A 22,423-nucleotide genomic window follows, 5' to 3' on the forward strand; every position below is an offset into this window, starting at 1 on the left:
AAAATGGTTGCATCTGTTTGTGTGTTTAATAAGGGATATCAGAATAGAAGATAAAATCCTTGGTGTAAATAAGACCTTAAATTACTTTCCTTCGTTATTCCCTATCCTTTTGACTTGTTGCTACAACAGAAATTACTCTTCTTTCAAAGATATACTTCTGATTTCAGGCCTCATCATTGCCCATCTCAGAATTAACATTTTCATTACTCATGTACTCTGAGCACTTTTTCTCTTGTGATTAATATTTCTTTTTTGTACAGTTAGAGACAATGAAAAAAAGGAGGGACTTTGTTCTGTAAAACTGTAGTGTGAAGTTCTGCCACTTATTATTGAATTACTTTAACAAACAGGTGTTCCTTTTGGACTAAACCTTCCACTGACATAAATCAGAGTATAGTTTCATGTGCCATATTCTTATTCAGCAAATATCCCCTTTCCTTGCTTTAATTTCAGCACCAGGCGAGCGTGCACGTACCTTTTTGCTGGATTTCATTTTAATTCTGCTCTATCCAGTGGAAGTCAAAAGGTATCCAGTCACTTTTTCCAGGACACTGATCCACGTGCATGTTTTCTGTCTCAGCCTGTTTGAGATTTCCATCACCAGGAACTCCATGGCAACTCAGTGTGGAAACAGATGTGAGGTCACACAGAGCCTATGGAGTGAAACCTGAAGACAATGGAAAAAATTCTTTCTATACACTCTGGCAATGGGTGCAGCTTCATATATAAAGTTTTAAAATAATTTCATGCAAAAGTTCACTACAGTTAAATAGTTATTTATAGTTTCAGTCCAGCTTTTTTTGTGTGGAAAAGATAGTGCTTCAGAGTACCTCCCTCTCTCTGATCTTCCCTGCTTTTTCCTCCCTCTGGAATTCTAAATTCATTTAAGAATCTTCTTAGAGTGGCTTATGTAGGAGAAGTGAAGAGTTGGCTCCAGCCAGTTGCCTTCACTTAAAAAGAAATGAGGAAATGTTTCAGAAGCACTTCAGTCTTATTGACTATCAAAGAGAAAACAGGCCTTAAATCACTTGAAGCCCTTTTCTAAAGAAGCTGTGCATTCTTTCATCATAAAGGAGCTTTGAAGGCTTCAATGCAAGATGTCTTTCTGTTCTGAATATTCAGAAATGTAAAATGAGTTTTAGTGTTGCCACTCTTTAAGTCTGTGAGTCACATGTCAGCACCTACTTTACATCCTACATGGTGGCCAACAAACCTCATTCCCACCTGCAGCAGGATTTAATTTCCTAAAATGTAGTTTTTACGCAAAGGGAATCTGAGTTTAAATTTAAATTTTAGTGTTAGGTTCATTCTTGTGCCTATATGTGAAATTGCCTGTACAGAAAAGACTAATGTTTGCCTATCTGCAGTTTCAGCATAAATATCAGTGATTTTATCTTTTTTCTGGGATGCTTTGATATATGATGAGTCTTTTTTTCACCTGAGGTTACAGGTGTGTTTACATAAAATCTTCAGCAACTTAAAAAACTTTTAAGCAAAATCACACACCTGTGTTCTTTAAACCAAGTAATGTGTCAATTTTATGACTGGAGCCTGGGATTTTAGATTCAAAAAAGAGTGTTGTAGGTCAGTAAGGAAGTAATATTTGAATCTGATTGGAATTTATTTAGGACAAAAACAGCAGGAGAAGGTTTTTTTTCCCAAAAAAAAAGGCATTGTTACTGAATCTGTAACTGTTCATGTTAGGATCAGCCAGCTCCTCTCAAAAGAGACTTCCCTGTGAATATCTGACATATTAATGCTTCTAGTCCTTCTGAGACATTGCCAGAGCTCCTAAATGTGGTCTTGTCCCCACAAAGGTTTATTTCCTCTTCACTGACATTCCAAAAAGGGGAAATTGTTGTCACATTCATCCTGGCTCTGAGCAATAGTAAATTGTTGCCATTCTCACCTTGTTTTGGAAAGAGGAATGAAGAATTTTCTTGTAAGGCCCAGAGGATTTTTCCCAGTTGTTGTTACAGGAGTTGCACATCATCCCTAACATCAGTGCAGAAGGACAGGACTGTAAGGATGTCCATGCACTCCCTCAGCCCCTAATCCTGAAAAAATGGCAGAAATAAAGGAGTTTCAGTGCTTTGTGTGGGCTGGGATGAGGGGTCTGGACCCTCTACCCAGCACAGGGACAATGGCAAAGGTTTCCACTCCTGTTTCTACAAATTACGGGTAACACTTGAGAGCCCTCAGAAAAACCTGGAATTAGACAAAATTACTGATGTGCAAGATAAAAACATTTAGAGGATCTGTGACTAATAGAGATCCAAGGGATTTATGTAAAACCGGAACAAATAACCCTCGAGTTTTGTCCCCATGGAGTGAGCTGGGGACACTGATTAATTGCTTAGAAACTGTTCCTATATCCCATCTGTATTCAAACAAACTTAAAGGCTGTAGAAACACTGCAAAAGAGTCCTAGACAACTTCTCATGGCAAGGTTAAGATACTGCAAAAGTGAGACAAGAAGCCCCTGACTCCTCATCTTAATTTCCCCTGCACAAGTAAGGAAGAACTTAGATTCAAATCCCTGTAGCAAGCAGAGTGTGAGGTCATGGAAAGGAACAGATTATTTTGTAAAAATGTGAAGCTTCTGTAACAGGCCTTAGGCAAGCCCCAGAAGGCTCTGAATTAGCTGCTGGATGTTTCAGAAATGTCCACATGTACCCAATATTGTCAGGCTCTCGTGCTTGTGAATACACTTCCTAAAGCCTCAGCTGTTTATGCTTTCCATGAATGGCAAACAAATGTGCAGCTCTGTTACCGTGAGATCTGAGGCTGGGCTGAGCTGCTCAAGATGTCCTGAGCAGGGAACTGTGTGGGAAAGTTGTGAAAATCCTGGGAATAGATGCTTCAAAATACATAAGGGAAATTCAGGATAATCCCTGTTCAGTGTTCAGAAAGGGCTTGGGAAGACACAACTGTTAGACAACAAATGACTGGGGGAAAACTTGGGGAAAAGCTCCACTATGTTTATATTGCACCAAGTTTCAGTCTTTAGGGAGTGTGGGGAGCTGAGCATGAATTTCTCAGTCCTGGGCTACACAGGAGTGAGGAAAATACTGAAGATTTTGTACAGCAAAAATAGAACAGAGCAGTTTTGCTTCTCCAAACTTAGACTTGCACTCCTCCTTCTTCTTCTTCTTCTTTGTTTTGGAAAGATGGTGTAGACACCTATGTAACTAACGAAGTGCTGTCTGCTACTGAAATTGCTCTTTGCTTCCTCTGTCAAACTCTTTTATATTCATAACTTTGTTGATACTAGTCTGGTGTCAGATGTCCAGGTTTCTCTGTAAATTGTTTCATGAGCTTATGCAGGAATACAGGAAAAAATGATGGCATACAATTGCTAGGAGGATAAAGGAATTATCTCATGAGATTAAAAAAATGTGCTAGTATAATTTTCATTGAGAGAAATTGTGGCTTTTTCTGTTTAAGAATGAAACCCCAATGTTTTACAAAGATGGACTATCCCTGTTAGAGTGTTTTGGTCTTGGTTTGTTGGTGAAGTTGTTTGTTTTGCTGTGCTATGTGCATGAAAATCCTGTTTCTTGTGATTTTCTTAAATGAAATGTACTTGCTGTCAGTAAATCATTAAACCACCAAAAGTAGAGATTTGTCAGATTGCAGATTCAGGAAGCTCAATGGAGTTTATACTGATTCTGAACTCATTTTACCAGAAAATAATTGCTAACCCAGTCAACATGGACAGGGTTCTTCTTGTATTTGACCAAAAATGTCAAATACAAATGCAGACTGGCCATAAAATGGAAAGTGAAAGCATTCTCAGCATTCTGGAGAGTTTGGCAATAACTTTTATTTCTTCATCAGCCTGGTACCAGAGAGCACCAAGTGATGTAATGAAGGCTTGGGGAGGAAAAAAAAAAGAATAAAATCATTGTTGAATCTGTACAAGTGTTTAAGCCATTTGCCCACTACAATTCAATAACAACAAACAGAGAAAAGCAGCTACTTGGGATCCATGGAGTGGTGGTATTTTCTACTTATTCTGTTTCTGCCACTCTCTCTCTCCCCCCCCCCTCACCACATAATTTTCTATTTCTCTCTCTCTTTCACATTTACTATGAAATGAAATTTACACTATTGACTTCATTTGCGCTTTAATTCAGGTAGAGGCACTTCTTTAAAACTTATAATTATTGCACATTTATGCAGTAAAAATTAGCAACACTGCTGGCAACCCAAAACCTTTCCACTGGCTTTTACACATGGACAGCCTCTATTGTTTATTTTTCCTGAAGGCTCTTACTTATACATTGAAAATGCTGGGAAAGAATTGCAATCCTATTAATACACATTGCCATTGACTGAGCAGTTCTGGGCTCGAAATGGTGACTCAGACATACAATATTTATTTGTCCATGTTGACACCAAATATTTGCTCTGGCAGCCAAGAGAGCAACAGCCCAGAACATCTATTCCCCAACTGTGTGGTTGCTTTTGTTTCTGAATTCTTTTTTTCCCCTTTTTTATGCCATGCAAATTTTTTCACAGCTGTTGCTTATAAAGTTGACTTGGATGCTGCTCAATTCAGAGAAATGGTATTTTACAACAATTTATAATTCTTTCATCTTCTGAACGCAATGGATTTATTTGTGTTTAGATTGGGCTATTTTATTAATAATCCATGGCTCTGGGCAAAATTAAGATTCCTGGCAGCAACTGTGAGAATTTTGTAACGTATGTATATACACAATTTTCATCTGCTCTGCTTTTCAATACATTACCTAACTATTGGAAGCATCATTTTTTCCATGTTCCTGCTTTTCCATTATTTTGTTACCATCTTGCCTAATTCATTCTACCCATGCTAATTCACCCCTGTTACTTTCCATCATCCTAATTCAATATCAGTATAACTCTGATTCCTGATGCCATGAATGTCAGAATTGTAAATTTATGGCACAGCTTTATGGGTGATACAGTCACACCACTTTAAATTTTTTCTCTTTTTTCCTTTTAAGTTCCCTCAATGTATCAACACAAACCCCATGTCTAGAATTTATAATGAATTTGTAAATAAACCAACATTGTTTAGGGTGTTAAATACATTTGAATCCTAAAAAAATTTTGCTTCATCTTGTTTGCATAAATACTGTTTATTATTCCTTCTATTTAAAGTCTCTCTTAAACTGCTTTTCTCTTCATGTGTGTTTGAGTTTTGTTGATATTGAGTTAATTAAGATTGTGTCAGCATGCAACAAAATGCTTTAGGTAATTTTATTCTGTTATCCACCCTTCAATATTTAAATAAACATCAGCTCTGTTGGTGCAACAAGAGTTGCTCTGGATGGAGTTTGGATGTTTTCTGTATCAGTTTTCATTTTGTTTCAGTTACAACTGGAACAATGGAAAGCTGTGACTTTAATCCATTTATTCCCTTTGGCTACTTCTCTAAAAGACTCCAAACTATAAAAATTGGAGAGCAAATAAGAAAAACTTACTGCATTCTTATGCTTTTTTTCTTTTTCTTTTCTTTGCATTTTTCTTTTGGCTGGGTTTGTTTCAGTAAAAAACCCGTGGCATGGCACTGGGCTATAAATGCTTCAATGAATGTTTGTTCACTCTTATTCACAAATTTAGTATTTCAGAGTGATTTCTCTGCACTCTAACAGGTCAGTGGAATAAAGCAATGGGACAGAATCACCTGAGATGCTGAAATCTGTGCTCAGAGGTGGTGACTGAGCTGTGGCTGGGGACAAAGAGGGCTGGACATGAGAAATTTGCTGCAGCCCTGCCCAGTACAGCACCATTGCCTTGTCTTGGGTATTAAAAATCCTAAATTTGGTACCCTGGCAGAACCCCAGAAATGTCCCATTTCTGTGTGTTCTGTGGGATCCTTGCCATGGACTGCTGACAGGAGCTCTTGGAAGGGAGAAGAGCGAGTCTGGAGGTGACAAGTTCTGTGGTGACAGCTTTAGAAATGACAAGTGTTGTGGTTTAACCCTGACAGTGACTAAACATCATCATCAACACCATTCTCATCCTAAATTCAAAACAGACCAGCTACCAGGGAGAAAATTCTTTATCTCAGCCAGATCTGGGACACCCACCCAAAGAGTCAGGAAATTCTGTCAGAGGAAGGTGCCATGGCCATCAAGAGTGGAATATATTCCCTATTTATATCAGCAAATAATCTCAATAATTCCAGAGAAATCTTGCTGTGTGTTGGAAGGATTTTGCTCAGGAATGTTGGATGCAACCTCCTTGATCAAAAGACTAAAGACAGAACAAATAATTTGTGCTTTTAGTAAAGAAATGGCAAATTAACTTACCAATATTTATCTCAAATTCAGATATTTCAGATATTTCCACTCCAATCCCTTTTAGCAGGCATGGATCATTTTATTTTCTGTCAGTATCATGGGGATTTATAGGACTAAGTCCTCTCACTAATGAAACTCACACAGAGACCTTTCTCAGTCATCAAAAGTTGGCTGTAGCTTAAAACTGCTTGCCAAGTGTAGGATATCTGTGCAATTCAAAGATTAAAATTCTTTATTCCCTTTTTCCCTTTTTCTTTCATTATTTTTTTTTTGTTCATCAAAAGCTACAGATGTGTTTACTAGGATCTCCTAGTAAAAAGGAGTGTTTTTACTTGAATAATACATTCTCAAAAATCTGTGCCATCAAAGGAAGGCATTTTTAATTTCATGTCCTCTGACCAAGTATTAGTGAATGGGTTTATTTACCAAACCTAAATTCCATAATATTACCAAACCTTGATTACCTTCTGAATTAGATCCTTTTTTTATTGGAAAACTCAGGTAATTAATTCAAAATCTGCATTGGAAGAGGAAGAGATTTTTATATAACTGTGTATGTTTAAGAGATGATTTCCTCCACAAGTTCTGCCTTTTCTGAGACTGTAGGGATTGGAGTGATTTATCTGCAAAGGAAATTGACTTTAGGGAATATCTCGATATAATCTTCTGCTCATGTCAAACATGGTCCTCCCCAGGCTATTGGATTTGTTTGGTTGGTTGTGCTTTGGGTGCTAGAGGAATAAAAATAATTTCTAAGCATTTTGTAGGAAAAAAAAGAAATCTGCCATTCTTGTTGGAAATTCTGTCAACCTGGTGTTCCACCTTGTGAAAAGCCCATGTCTAGAAGGACAGAAAGGAACAGAAAGTGGGAGGCTTGACACGTGAACTGATTTTACGAAAGCAGCAGAGGATGGAGACACATAAAGAGTTAAATGATTGTTTTTCTCTTGTTCCAAACAGCAGACAGAGGAGTGGAAGGACGCTGCGTGTCTGGCAGGGTCCCCCCTGCCCTATGATTTTTTTGGCAGGCTAATTGAGGCAGCTGACATCAATGGCAGGTCAGGGACACACAAAAGAAGAGCAGTGGATCTTGGCAGCCCACCCAGCAGCCAGGACAGGGACATTTTGGGTTTAATTAGTGAAATAAAGTAGCAGAGCACTCGTTTTCCTCAGAGAACCTTGGAGCCAGGGCTTTATCAGATCTGTGCTGGAGCTGTGTCATCGCTCCCAAGCTGAAAGGCTGCTGATGCTTTTGAGGGCCAGGATCTGCTGCTGGAACAGCTGAATTCCCCCAGGAGCATGGCTGGAGTGACTGAGAACCACTATCTTATGTCTTTAAAGAGATTTTGCAGGGAAGTCTTTCTGGAGATTGGTTTCTAAAGAAAGCCAAGCAGATAAACAAACAGCTCCTACACACACATGGACTCTTCATCATCCTGCTCTCTGCCATCCTTCTCTTTGTCCCACCACTTCAGTGCACTGATATTTAACAGGAAGAGCTTTACAGAAACAAGGCCTGGCTGGAACTTCAGTGTTTTCTCAGCCAAAAATCTGCCAAACTGATTTTCAGTGTTCACCGCCAGTGTGACTCTGATCTTGGAGTTATCTGTGGGCTGCAGCAATCCTTCAGCTGCCCTCAAACTGTCCTCTGCTTTATAAAGCCACATTTCTGACAGTTTGTAGAGTGATGTCCATTTTCTTCTTTTTTCCCCCCGAGAAACAACTGTATTAGCCCACATACTTTATTTTCTGCTCACAACAGAGTGAACATGATGTCATATTTTCTTTTAGCTGATATTTCCTAGGTATAGTGCGACCCAGAATAGGCCTGTGGGCAAGTATGAAAATAAACCTCACATGAAAAATGTTAAAATTTTAATACCGGGAAAGAAATGTGGTAAATTATAGCTAATACTTATTAATACTAATACTTACAGCAGATAATACAATTACTTTAGATTTAGAAATCAAGGAGGCAAAAGGTGGAGCAAATCTTTAGAGAACTAGCAAAAACTTCATGGATTGCTGCTGGCAGAAATCATTAAATTTGCACTGCTGATGCAAACAAGTGGATTTTTTTCCCCAAAACATCATTATGTCATGTTCTTAAAAATATTTTAGTTTAAAATACTAATATCATAAAACACTGAATGAGGCTCATGTTTTTATGTGTGATACAGACAGAGTTGTTTGTTTCTTGGGAATGGCTGTCTTAGGGAATATCTCTAGGAATTCCCCAGGTGCAACCAGGAAAAAAATATGTGCAAAAAATTAAATGTAGTCATTTAATTAACTAGTCATTAACTAGTATTATATGTAGTCATTTAATTAACTAGTTTGAGTCACAGTCAGGAATATTAAACATGGAGTTGAACTCTCCATTTTCACTGAAAATAAATGTAAGTTGAATTATTAATATATATAAATTGAATTAGCTGAGTCATGAATCAACCAGAAAGAGGAGAGACAGAAGATTAAGATGTACAGGTGCCAGGTATTCTCTTGCTGTTTGACAAACACAGTGTTTCCCCATAAATACAGAATTAATGTGGCCTTGAAACAGAAGTATGGAATATCAGGATGGCATCTGCAGCCCAGATCTGTGCTCTGGGTGTCACAGCAAAATTACAAAACACTGATCCTCAAGGTGCAAGTGTGAGAGCTGAAAGAGCAGAAAGGCATTTTCATTTCTAGCTGGGCCACAACACAGCCTCTGGAGTCCTGACAGCTCAGTATATTTGCACTGGGGTTATTGGCTCGGTTATTTCTGCACACTTTGTGCTTTATGCCTAAAGCTGAGGGAGTTGCAGCCCCTCACCTGACAGATATGAGAATGACATTGCCATTCCCCTCCTGCCTGCCCTCCAACGCTGTCCTTTGGGGTTTTTTAACCAGGAAAGGCAATGTTTTACCAGCCAAGTCATTCCTGGGTTACAGGTCAATGGTTTCGGTGTCTTCAAGCCGCTCCCACGGTGATGTGCGTGGCTCGCCCGCGTGCTCACGTGAGACAGCTTGGAACCAGAGGTTAAATTTTAATTCAATGCCTTTAACTTGGTGTTTGACCTCAAGTTAACTATGTGCTACTTCTGGAGGAATGAAGCAAGTGTCTCCTGCAGCTTTATCTTCATTCTTGGTAATTGCTGTGGACAAAGAGAGGTGGTTTTAAATGTTGGGAGTGCTGAGTGCTACTATCGCTGACAGATTTCACAGGAGAAGAAAAATCTAAATGTAACTAAAATTATTAATGTTTTACCATCTCTCCCTGCATCCAGTGAGTGGAGATAAGGGTGTGGTTGCAGCAAAAGCAGAAACCAGGAATAACCTGTTTTGGCCTGATACAAGTGCATACAGAGCTGACATTTAGAGATCAGGCTAAGAAAGGAACACATTGAGCTTCTTTCTATTCTGCTGGTTTTTCTGAGGAGAAAAATCTGGCCTTCAATTTCCCATTATTTTTGGTTGGTGTGGTAAGAATACTCACAATAAATATGGTTTGAATTGGTGATGGTTTGAGATGCATGTTAAAAAATGGGTATAGGCAGCCAAAATGCTGCTCAGCATTCAGGAGCTCCACAGTGTTTGGAACTTGTTCTTGCCAGTAGTTCAGCAATAAAGACACTGTTTAGAAATTGTGTTAATGAGTAAAAGAAAATATTCTGACCAGGAATATAATATAATATAATATAATATAATATAATATAATATAATATAATATAATATAATATAATATAATATAATATAATATAATATAATATAATATAATATAATATAATATAATATATATTGGGGCTCATTGCTGTAATATCTGACTGCATTTAGATACAGGAGAACTGGAAGAATTATAAAAAATACCTCATTATTTTAAGATCTATTTCAGCCCTGCTTTTGACTGCAAAAGCCAATTTGTATAGAACTAGGTTTCTGCGGTCTGTATACTCTTAATTACTGAAAAATTCTTTGTCAAATACTTAGTGAAAATATATTTTGGTCAATTGTAACCCTCAAAAATGTGAAGGTTTACAACTGGGTATGAATTCGCTTGTTGCTGCTTCTGTTTCTTGATTGGATGAGAACAATTTTACCGTTTAAATTCTCAGAACCAGTTTCAACAGGTTTAATATTAAAATTTGAAGATATGACCCATCATTTTGTTTAAAAGTTCAAGGATTAAGTTGTGACTAATGTCAATAGCACAGAACTGTGGGTGGCTTCCTGAAGTTTAACATCTGACCATTAAAATATAACCAGGCTCCCTGACTTCAGTGGGATATTAACCTGATGGAATGACTTTGGGCTAATCTGTTAGGAATTGATTTGTATGACACCCACAGAGCCTTTTCATCTGTCTTTGCAGTCTGGTGTTTCCTGAAGTCAGGATTTTGTTTCCCTGGCCAAAGCAGAGGTGAGGTTTTCAGGATTGCTGCAATATCAAGGCATTGAAACAATTACCTATAGAAACTTCAAATTGTGTTGCACAAATACCACATGATTAGATACTGTGAATTTCTGTTTCAGCAGAAACAGTGGTGGTTCAGTGCCCAGACAGTATGGACCAGCAGGTCCAAGAAATTTTTCCTAAACATGAAAAAGCTTTTAAAAGCCTGTTTTTGCCATATGTTGACATTTTCAGGGGCTAGCAGAATATGTATCTTTGACAAGAATGTCTCAGAAAAATTTCAATTATGTAGTTTGAGTTCCAAGGCATTTGGAAACGTGCTATGGAAACCTCTTTTCAATTGGTCTGGTAAAATTCTTTTTGTGAAAGTTGGGTGGTATTAATAACCTCAGAAAAAAGAGAAGCCAGTAGCTTCACGTACAACTAGTCAGAAGAAAGTTTTAATTTTGGAGTCTCTCATCATAATTTGCCCTTGATAGAAGGCTCTGGTAGAATTATTACCCTGTAATTTGCAGTAAACATGATTAGCAGCAGAGCAATCTCTGAAACTGCCATCACCCTCCACTCATGTAAGAAAACCCAAGCTAGCTAGGAAAAGCAAACATCTGCGAAACAGATTTTTCTGCTGCATCCTCCTAAGCTGTGTTTTGTACCAGCATTAAGCAAACCACATGAACTTGATGTTATGTAACCTCATAAAAATGCAAGAAATAACACATCTCACCCATGTAGAAGTGGTGGCAAGAACCAGTTAAACCTCTCTTAAATGGATGTTTAAATCCTTGTGCTGGCTGTCAAGGATCTGCTCTGTGTCCCATCGTTGACTCACTGACAATAAAGCAAGCTGACTGCAAGGTGACACTTTTAAAGGTTCATTAGATCATCCTTCAGGGACCTATTTCAGCCTGGTCTTAAATAAATGAATATTCATCAGGCCAGTGAAACAAACAGGTTTTTCCTCATTGGCCAACTTCCAATTTTATATTGCCTTTATCCCTTGAATTTTCTGCAATATGTCTGAGATGTGGAGGAAGATTTTTGTGACAGGATGCCAAGCACAGCTGTGAAGGAACTGTGAAGCAATGGACTGGTATCAGTGTGGCTGCTGAAGGGAAAGGGCAGGGGTCTTGTTATTTCCATGTAAAACCCATGCCAGGGAGCAGGAGGTTAGGATTAGGGATTGACAAAGCTGAAGTTGGTGAAAATCATCTTAACTGCAGTGGAAACTTTTCAGGTTTGGTTTCTCTCCCTGAGGTTTGTGATGCACTGTGGGGGTTGTGTCAGCTGAGTTGACTGCAGGCCAAGGATGTGGTGCAGGTGCAGGAGGCAGCACACTGCCAGCAGCAAGGACTGCAAAGGGTCACTGGGCTGGGTTTGTGGAACAGATGGCATTTGCAAGAACCAATGGGTGGCTGGGCTAAATATCTCTGACAAAATAATTTGGGTGAAAGGATTAGTTGGAGAGCTTTGTGAAATACCTGGAAAAAATAAGAAAGCAAAGCACACAGCCACCTCTCCAGGATACATTAATGAGCTCCTGTACTTGCCAGGGAAATTGCCCATGGAGACAAGTTTATGTAAATAGTTGTTATCTTTCTATGTTGCCAAAGGCTGGGGTAGGGCAAAACAACGCCATTTGAGGAGTGCAATTAAAGAGGAACTGCTGGAATTAGCATCATTGAACTTGCTGAGGTTTGGACAAGGCTCTGAGGGCCACAGGTGATTCTTGGGGTGTCCTGTGCAGGGACATGAGTTGGATTTGGTGATATCCCTCCCAACCCTGGATATTCTGTAATTCTGCTGATATTCTGAGCTGCTGGCTCAGAAGTGGTGACAAGGACCCCAAAAGGCACAGAACAGCACATCCAGAGAGATGGCTGGGTGAATCTGGTCCTCATGGCCACAGCAGGAAACTCTTCCTCCCCACAAATGAGTTATTTTAAACCCTTCCATCTCTTTTCTCTCATTTCTACACGCATCCCTCCATGTCCAGGATTTTCAGGGACCTGGGAAAGGCATTTAAATGCCTAAATACTCATTTAAATACCTGATCTACAGACATTGTCCTTGAATTGCAAATGGGCAAGGATTGTTTGCATAGCTGCTGGGTAGGAAACAGACATCAGGAGTATTATTTTGTTCAGGATATTGCTTGTAGCTCACTTAAATATAAAATTTTACCAAAAAAATAATAAAAGGGAGGGCAGCTCAGTGAGTTTGGAGATAAACAGATGAAAACATGAAGCTTCTGTGGGGAATTTTTCCTGGAAATCTTTAATAAGCTGATGTGTTCTTAGTAGCCAAGAGAATTCCCTTCCTTGCCCCAAATGGAGAAATGTACAGGTGTTTAAGGGCTCTGCCCATAGGATAGAAAGGGGGAATTGTTTAAGCAGACAGATGTTAGAGGGGTAGCAGAGCAGAGAGAACAGAAAGAAGAAAGGAGGGAGGACACAAATAGAAACAGGGAGGAAAAAATATATAAATAAAAAATAGATAAGGAAAATATTTATAGAAAAAACTATAGCAACAAATAAAATAAGCTAGAACCAGAGAAGTAATAATGTCTGGGAAAATAATGCATCATGTCCAATCAAAGGAAGAAGAATGACTGAAAGAATTAAAGGTGCATGAAGAAGAAATTTAGAATTTCTTGGCTTGAAACATAGGAAAACCCCCTAAGATTTATCACTTTTATGCAGCAGTAATGTGCCTATCAAACTCTATGTGATGATAATGAAAATTCCAAGTGATAAACCTGATTTATATTTCTGTTTTCCTATACTGCCAGCCAGTTAAGGTCTTGCAGTTTTTTGGCACAACTCAGCTGAATTCTCTGTCTCCTGCACAGAGAAATAAAAGTACCTCTGGCCTGAAAACATGAAAAAAATTGAAAGGAAAAAAAAAAGCATGAGTATTAAAAAGAGGTAAAAAGGGAAAAAATAGAAATAACTTGTGGCTTAACTATGTTTCTGCTGCACAGTATTGATAAATTATGATAATTACAATAATGCAATTACCATATAACACAATATATATTATTTATATATATATATATATATAGCATTAATGTTATGAGTGACAGGAAGCAATTGCATGATTTCAAATATTTAGTATCAAGAGGGCAAATACTTTGTCTCTTTTTCCTTTCTTTGGTGCCAGGTATCTAAAATTTTACAATTGGAGGTTATGCAGTAAGGCAGCATTTCAAGGGATTTTTGAATATGGATTATCCTGTCAACATCATTGTCCAAATTTTGTGACAGCTGGATAATTTCTGATACACCTGAAATGTGTTGTGTATATCAAGCATGAAATGAACCTTTTGTGGAGGCATTCTATTGCAATGTTTGCTTCTCTTTTTTATTATTAAATTCATATTCATTTACATTTTCCAGTTAGAGCCAGGTGAGAGGCAGAATTGCCAAAATACATAAGAGTATGGGTTCTTCTGGTATTTTTGGCCTCATTTGTCCTATTTTGGCACTTCAGCTCAGCTGTAATGGATTTACATTTCTGTCCTTTAACATTTCTGTGGTTTTTCTCTCAATTTGCAATTCTTCTGCATTTTGGACCACTTGTTCCTCTCTCAGGATTTGTCCCTTTCTGATTGGCTTTCCTGCCACAGCATCTCACATTACATACAACATGAACATCTAATAAATACCAATTCACTACAAAAATATATACAGGGGGAGAAAAAAACTCATTCCTGCCATAGTTTCCTGCGTGTCCCCTGGGTGACTCTCACCTCCTCCCCAGCAGCTCAGATCTGATGGAGCACTCTCACAGAAGGATTCCTTTTAAACCCCAGCTGTTTGTTTTGGCACGTTCCAGGAGCAGGAATCCGGTGCTTAGGAGAGGAAGGAGTAACCACATCACAGGGCTGAGCAGAGGGCTGCCAGCTGTGCTGCAGGGCAGCCCTGCAAGGCAACCCCTGGCCTTGCCTCCACTCGTGCTTGCAATTTACCTTGAGAGCTCTCCTGGAGGTAAGGCTGAGCAACAGCATTAATAACAACCAAAAAATGTGTAGAATATCTTCTAAATGTTATCCTGATGATTCGAGGAAAGATTGGTGAACAGTACTTTAAGAAATTTCAGTATTTAAGTGATCTCAACTGATAATCAAAAGAATTTTTAGCCTGGTCTATGCTGAATCCTTTTGGCTCAGCACTCCACATTCTGTATTTTTCATGTAAAGTAAATAGGGAAATTTCTTTATTATTAATTTGCTAGTATGCTTAAGAATTTCAAGGCAGAAGCAAAGGGAAGAAGGCTGTGGAAGTGTTGGTAATTTTCTTGATTCAAATTCTCCACATATTCCATTTTTAACTTGTTAAAATGTCTATATATCATATACATATATATATACACAAAGAATTACTGATGTTGGCTGGGTTACAAAACTGGATTTAAAAAAAAGAAATTTTAGAAGCCTAAATCTGAGAGCAGTCTAGATCTTGAAAATTATACAGAATTGTGAGGGACTCAAAACCCTTACAGCATATGCTGTGTGTCAGATAATCTGGTTTCGATGGGAACAAGGACGTAATGAAAATATCTACAAAGACATCACTGGAAACACTTCCAAAAATTGCAGTTGATCTTTGAATACAATCTGAGGGGGTTTTAAAAATTAGTTCCTTGAGCTACTGCAGTGCAAGTGCCATCTATAATGAACATTCTCCAAGGTACACAGAAGTTACAGGGAGCCAGTGCCGCCTTCTCCTCTTCTATATTTCTGTATTCCCCTCCTTACCTCTCACCGTGGGTTATACTCTCCAAGGTGTAAACATGGTTTAGTTGCTCCATTTGCACACAATGATTGGGATATAACCTGGAATTTTTCTCTTTATAGTCTCTGATTTAGAGAATTATAGTCTCGGATTTATTCTCTCAAAGATCTGATTTTTTCATGAATATCAGTGTCATTCCTTTGAGTCTTGGCAGCCCCATTTCCAACTGCATCTTTGCAAAGATAATTCTCCAAAAGAGTAAGAGTAATATAATTTCCAGTTTGTTGCCAAGCCCAGTTTGCTGCCTTAGATGAGGTGCAGGATGTTTGATGCCCTCAACCCAGACACAGATTTTGGAAAGAAGCTCTGAGCTTGAGCAGACAAATGCCCTTGTGGCGTTTGGATCCAGCAAACCAAACCAAACCAACTCAGGGGCACCTTCTGGCAAGTGGCAGATTTTGTTTGGGAACTCTACCAAACACTCCTTTTGCTGGATTCTATTCATTTCAAACAGTGAAGCTGCTTCAGAGTTTATTTAGCAATTTCTGTTATGCTTGTACAACACGTGTTCCTGCTGATGTGGAGGCAGCAGGATTGCATTTCACTTTAATTCAAAGTGTTTTTCTAAGCCTTGTTTTAGCACACAGAGAGTCCTCACACACTTCAGTGCTGCTCTGCTTCTCAGTGAGCAAAACTGGTTCTTCCAGACTCCCCAGGCTATCACATCCATGGCTATGTCATGTCAGGAACAGGATTTTGAGCCCAGATGGAAACCTGAATTTTTGGTCTCAGCCAGCACAGCCAGCTGTGTCACACACTGCCACAAAGGCAACAGAAACAAGTGCCCTGTAGGGACAGTACCTGACATTTTAAACACTTGGCAGAGATTTAATTAACCACAATTACCAACAAACTTCTCTGCCTTTGCTTTTCTTGAGTCTATGAAAGTATCTAAAGGAAAGAGAGGCTTCTAACCAGTGAGGGGTTTTTATTCCTGAGGGTAATTTTTAAATTTATCTCACTGTCAATGGGACAGGAGGAGACAGCCTCAAGCTGTGCCAGGGGAGGTTCAGGTTGACAGATATATAGATACGGATATATGACAATAGATGATATTTTATATCAAGATGTCTTTGCTTAAACAAAATGTGTAAGTCTTAAGATTTTCTAGGAAGCAGAGATCACATATCACACACCTATTTTGTTGCCTGGATTATTTTGAGACTTCTTAAGCACCTTCTCATTTGGAAAGGCTGGGTGGCAAGTCAGAAACTGTGTGTATTCCATGTAGGTCTACATTCTGGATGCAACAGTATTGCCAACACCAAAGACTGATGAAGTTAAAAAATAATCTTTACTATTAATGATATATTTCAGGTTTTTTGATGCTGACAGCTAAATCCAACAGGCTGTTGGTGATTAAGGCATTGTCAGGTGTGCTGACCAGTCCTCCTGGCTTGTATTCAGCTGCTGCCTATCACCTTGTTCCCAAATTTTAAAGCATTTTGGGTCTCCTTTCCATATTTAACAGCACCAAGTACATTGGGGCCCACATCCATAACTGGCGTTCATGAGCACTTTGGTAATACAAATAGTACTAATAACAAGAAATTACACATTTTCAGTGCTGGTGGAAAAACATAAGGACACCACATGTGTCCCAGGCCCCAGCAAAATGTTGACTCCACAGTGATTATAAACCCCAGAAGTGATTAATTGCTGCTGAGAAATGTTTGTACACGAGCAGTGCCACTGAAATGCAGCACAGTGTACAGACACTTGTACACAAATGTTCCCAATTGCTGACAGCATCAACATCTCCTGCTGCAGCCTGCTCTTCTAGAGCTGGGTTCCACCTCTCAGTGACACTTTGGGAGCAGCAGATTCCATCCAGGTTCTCACCCTGTTGGCTTTTGAGCCCTGAAATTCCTCCTGACGATGCTCCTTGCCCGAGAGCTTCCTCCTGCAGCAAACAAAGTAATCAGATTTCAGGAGGGCTGGGTTGTTGCACACTTCCATGTAGCTCTTGGAGGAGCCTCCTAAAGGAAATAGAAGTCTGTAACAAGCTCCAAATTCCCTTCAGGGCCCCTGGTTCTCTGATTTAATCTTGACAGAGTCAAGACTTTCAGCCATTCTTCAGACAGAAATAGGCTGTGGCATCAAATTCCCTGCAAGGACTTTGTACTGATCTCTAGTCCAGCTAAATAGATTTTCTCCCACCTTTTATGAGCATCCTCTCATATCAGCAGTACTGAAAATTGAATGTCACATAAGTGATAGCTGACACTTGGAGGACTATTTAAATTAAATTCCATGTTCTCAATGAAGCGTTTTGTCTCTAGGATTGAAATTTATGTTTCAACAGCCAAAATGGAGGAAGCCGGGTGCTGAATTGTTCTGCTCAGTAATTTTTGATTATTGATTAAATAGAATAGCTTTTTAACTCAAACTCTATTTTGCTTTCTTGAAAATTCCCAAGAGGCATATGCTGGCATTTTTTCATTTTACAAAGGGAAGTTACATTAAATTCAGGCCACATTTTTTTTCTGGAAAACAAAATTGCATCCTCTTTTTTTTTTTTTCTTTTAAGAATAGTTCTTCAGCATTTGTGTGTTATGTAAGCTTCCTATGTCCTTAAACCTGCTCCCTGGAGGTTATCCAGGAGATGGCATCTCAGAATACTTCCCAGGATTGCTCAGTTAAAAAGAAAGGCTGTTTTTTTTTCTCCTAACCCCAGCTTAAGGATAGAAACCTTAACCAGCACATCCTCAGATGATATGAGAGTCATGGCACCATCATCTTGGTGAAGGAGCCCAATTAAAATGTTAGGTCATGCTCCATACTCCTAATTAATTCCTCCTACCCTCAGTACTCCTGTTTGGAACTCAGCGGGGAAAGGTAGGGAAGAGTTTCCCCTTTCTGCAGCAAGCTCAGGTTAAGGTCATTTAATGATGTGCAACTTTTTCTTAACATGGTTTGAAATTTTTCTGAGCCTGAAAGTAAAAAGATGAAACAAGAGATGAAGGTAGGACAGATTTGTATTCTCACATCTGGGATAGCAACAGGTTTACTCTAAATGAAATGCCTATAACCAGGATGTCATTAACAATCCAATAGTTTTAAAACTGACAAGATATTGGTATTTATATTATTTTCCCTAATTTATATTCTTTTGTTTCAGAATGTTTCTACTTACACTCCTTTCTTTTATATATATATATATATATATATATATATATTTTAATTAATGTATTCGATTATTTCAAGGCTGCCATTTGTGGGATGCTCTAAGTGGTTTTGGTCTAGGTCAGTAATGTCAGGATGACTGCAGAGGTCTGACAAGGAACCTGAAAATCCCATTGGGGTGACCATAATGGTTGAGGCTTCTTCCCAAACTCTGGGAAAAATTTCTTTGCTACTGTTTTTGGTGTGCCCATAAAACTTGGCTGTTACACTTAGAATAGTGACAGGAAGCTGTGAAAGAAATTGTAATTTGAACTGCTGTTTTCTTGTTAATCAACTAGAATAAAGTAGCCTGCTAGGGGTGGAGACAGATACCTTTATGTACTTTAAAATGATACAGTCAGGTTTGCTTTGAGTTAAATCAAGAGCTATATGATCTCAAGAAGATGTGAGATGCTTACCAGGGCTTGCCTGAAACCTTTGGGGGTTGAGTTTTACCCAGTTTATTCCATTAAAAAGCACTTTACTGTCAGCTGTTAAATTTGTCAGAACAGAAATTGCTCAGTGGCAAACTTTAAGTAGATGTATCACTGACTCATCAGATCTCCCCTGGTGTTTTTTTTTAATCCCCATTGATATCTTCTTTTCTTTCTAAATCAGAAGACAAAAAATATTCCAAACCCAGCAGGTAGGACAGTTTTTTATTTTTATATTAATTTTAACAGACGGTTTCATTGAAAATAAGATAATTCAGTGGTAAACAGGCAAAGTCACTCATCATATAACTAAAATACCAGGGAAGTATTATAACTAAAATGCCAAGGGGTTTTAAACTCACTGCTTCCTTCTGCAAAGGTAGGATGAATCAAAAAAGTGTTTTTAATGGATGAAAAAATTGGCATGCATGACTTGCTTTTTATTATGAACATATGTGGCAAGTGCTGGAGGAGAGGAGGGTGCAATGCTTATAAAAGGTGCTCATTTCCAAATAAACACTTCCTTGTTAGGAGAAATCATCTGCAGGTGGACCATCAGAAAGCAGAGAGCCAGAATGCAGAATGAGATAAAATATGTCTGGATGATCATTCCTGTGGTTTGAAAAATGTATTTTGGACACATAGAATCTCCTTTTCTTCACTCATTGCCCATGGGCAGGTTGTGATTTCCTCAGATTAATTCCTCAGATGAGTTCCATGTTATTTTGTTTAGGTTTTTGAAATGTTTTGGTTTGAACCTGAGTCTTTTTTTCAGAAATTAGTAGAAAGAATGTTCATTTTCTTCATATTCATTGGAGAAATTCAGAAGTATTTTTTTACATAACATAGTTCATACATAAACAGTTTTTTGAGTAAATATAGAAAGTGCTTTTATTGGTAAATAAATCATTATGCTTTTTCATGACCATAAGACAAGATCATTGCTAAGTCTACAATAATAAAATGCACCATGCAATTGGAAACATTTCATTCAAAATAATACCTGCAGAATGTATTTTTAATTTTTTCGTTAGGCAGCAGGTCTAGGAATTTTTGATTGCAAATGAGTTCAAAGGTTTAATTTATGTGAAGTGCTAAGGTTCTTTGGGAAAGGGGTCATTTACCCTGGTCTGTTGGAAAGAAATACATACAAAAGATCCATTTATTACCTGAAATATCTAGATCAGAAAAATCAGGAGATATCCCACAAAGATTTTTCTGATGCTTCTAAAAGGTCAAAGCTATGAAAACATTCACACTGTCTATTTGAATCTAATTAATTTTGACAACCACATTCAATTATCTAATGCTTCTTAAGGCTTAAATCGCTATTTCTAAGAGGATCACCCATCCAATTTTTGGTCTACCTTTGCTGAGATGAAAAATGGGACAAAGAAGTCTTTTCTTCTTCTTTTCTTGTGGTAAGTTTGCCTGCTGTCATATGAAAAAAGGGTTTTGGGCAAAGGCTCAAGAAAGCTGGTGAACAGACTTGGTATTTTTAGACTGTGAGTGTTAATGCAACTGCAAAACAATGCACTATACAAGTCACTAAATAGGACACAGACATTGGAATACACAAATTACCCAAAAAGGGGATCAAGGAGATCAAAAATGAATTTGACAGATGACTCTGGAGAGGAAATTAAGTATTTTAGTAAGACAAAAATAGACTAGAATAAGCATTTGGAAACAGTGAAACTACTGCAGTGTTTGCTTGCAAATTCCCTGCAGGGCTGCCTTGGAATGAAGCAGGATTTGTCCTTTTTTCTGTTCTGTACCTCTGCAGGTACCTGTTGCTCAGGTCAGCAGAGACCAGACTCAGGTGGTTTCTCACATTAGAAGAGATTTCATGGCTCTGGGAGGTTTCTCTCGTGAGACTTTTAATGCTGCAAGAAAGATTTCAGCTCTGTCCCAGGCTCCAACTGAAGAATTCCATCAGAATACCTGGATTATGCTTTGCTTTTAGGCTGCCTCTTAAGGGCCTAAGAGAATGAATTAAAAATTAGTTTAAAACTTCCTTGCTATTAATATTACCTGGTTGTGAGTTAGTAGGTCAATCAAACTCGGATTACAAAATAGATTGTTTGTGGAATTAAAGACACTCATTCTTTATGTTTAAAGGCATAAATGGGAATTCTGCAATTACTTTGAGGCAATGTAACATAGCTTAGAAATTCCATCCACTTGGAACCTCCTGTGACTCTTCAGTTCTTGTAGTGTAAACAGATATGCCATTTGTCTATTACTTTTGATGTTACAATGGGGTAATTATAAAAGTTATGGGTTCATTTTCCACCTTGGGCACTATTATTTGTTTTACAGGATTATAGGATGGTTTGAGTTGGAAGGGAGCTCAGAAATCAAACCACTACTGCATACCCACAGTCATGTGTGAAATTCACTTGTGTTTTCTTGTATATGGAGGACGTCACCAACAACAAAAAGGTAAATATTTGATATTTTAAAAAGAGAAAAGCATTAAAGTAAATGCTGCCTTGAACATTTAGGCAGTGAAGAAGTTACAGTCTGATAGAGTATGAGAAAGGAATAGCACAGGAAAGGGATGGCATGGGGATGCTTTAAATGGCATTTCATTTATCCAGATTCTCTAAACTATGAGCTTTAAGGTGGATCCAAGTTTAATTTTAGAAATCAAATGCTATAACTAGAAGCACTCGAGGGCTGGAGAGGGGGAGGACAGGAGAGGGAATTGCTTCTGGAGTGCACTGCAAATAGCTCTTTGGATAAACAGTATGGTAACAATTAACCAGTGGTCCTTTTTTATTTTGCTGGATTTTGAAAACCATAAAAATAGATTATGAATAAGCCTGGTGTAAGCCAAAAGTTACATTGCAACAGCTGCAACATCCTACCAATAGTAATTTTATCAGATCTATTCACAACTTGCTGCTAATATCTCATAGGTGGTAAGGACACAGCTCAGATTCCTCCTTCAGGCATGAATTCTCCTGTGATATTTTCAGCTTCCACCTTCTATTTCCAGCATTTACATCTTAATAGAAGGAAAGTTGCATGGAAGCAATTCATTTAACAAAGCAATAAATTAAGTCCTGGTGCACATCCGTTATTGTTTCAAGATACATGGAGCTTTCAGAGACCTTTGGAAACAAAGCCTTGTTCATGGGATTTTCTTAGGAATTTTGGGTTTGTAAGCCATACAAATCACCTATCAAGAGCATTTCCATTCTTCTATGAAAAGTGTCTTTAAAAGGACACTTTGGAGCCTTGGAAATTGTATAACTCTGTTTTTAGCAATGCTAACAGGTACCTTGTTGATGTCTGGTTTATTGATTAGCACCTTATCTGCCTGCATGTTAA

Source organism: Zonotrichia albicollis, chromosome 2, assembly GCF_047830755.1.
Source record: "Zonotrichia albicollis isolate bZonAlb1 chromosome 2, bZonAlb1.hap1, whole genome shotgun sequence".
NCBI classification, from domain to species: Eukaryota; Metazoa; Chordata; class Aves; order Passeriformes; family Passerellidae; genus Zonotrichia; species Zonotrichia albicollis.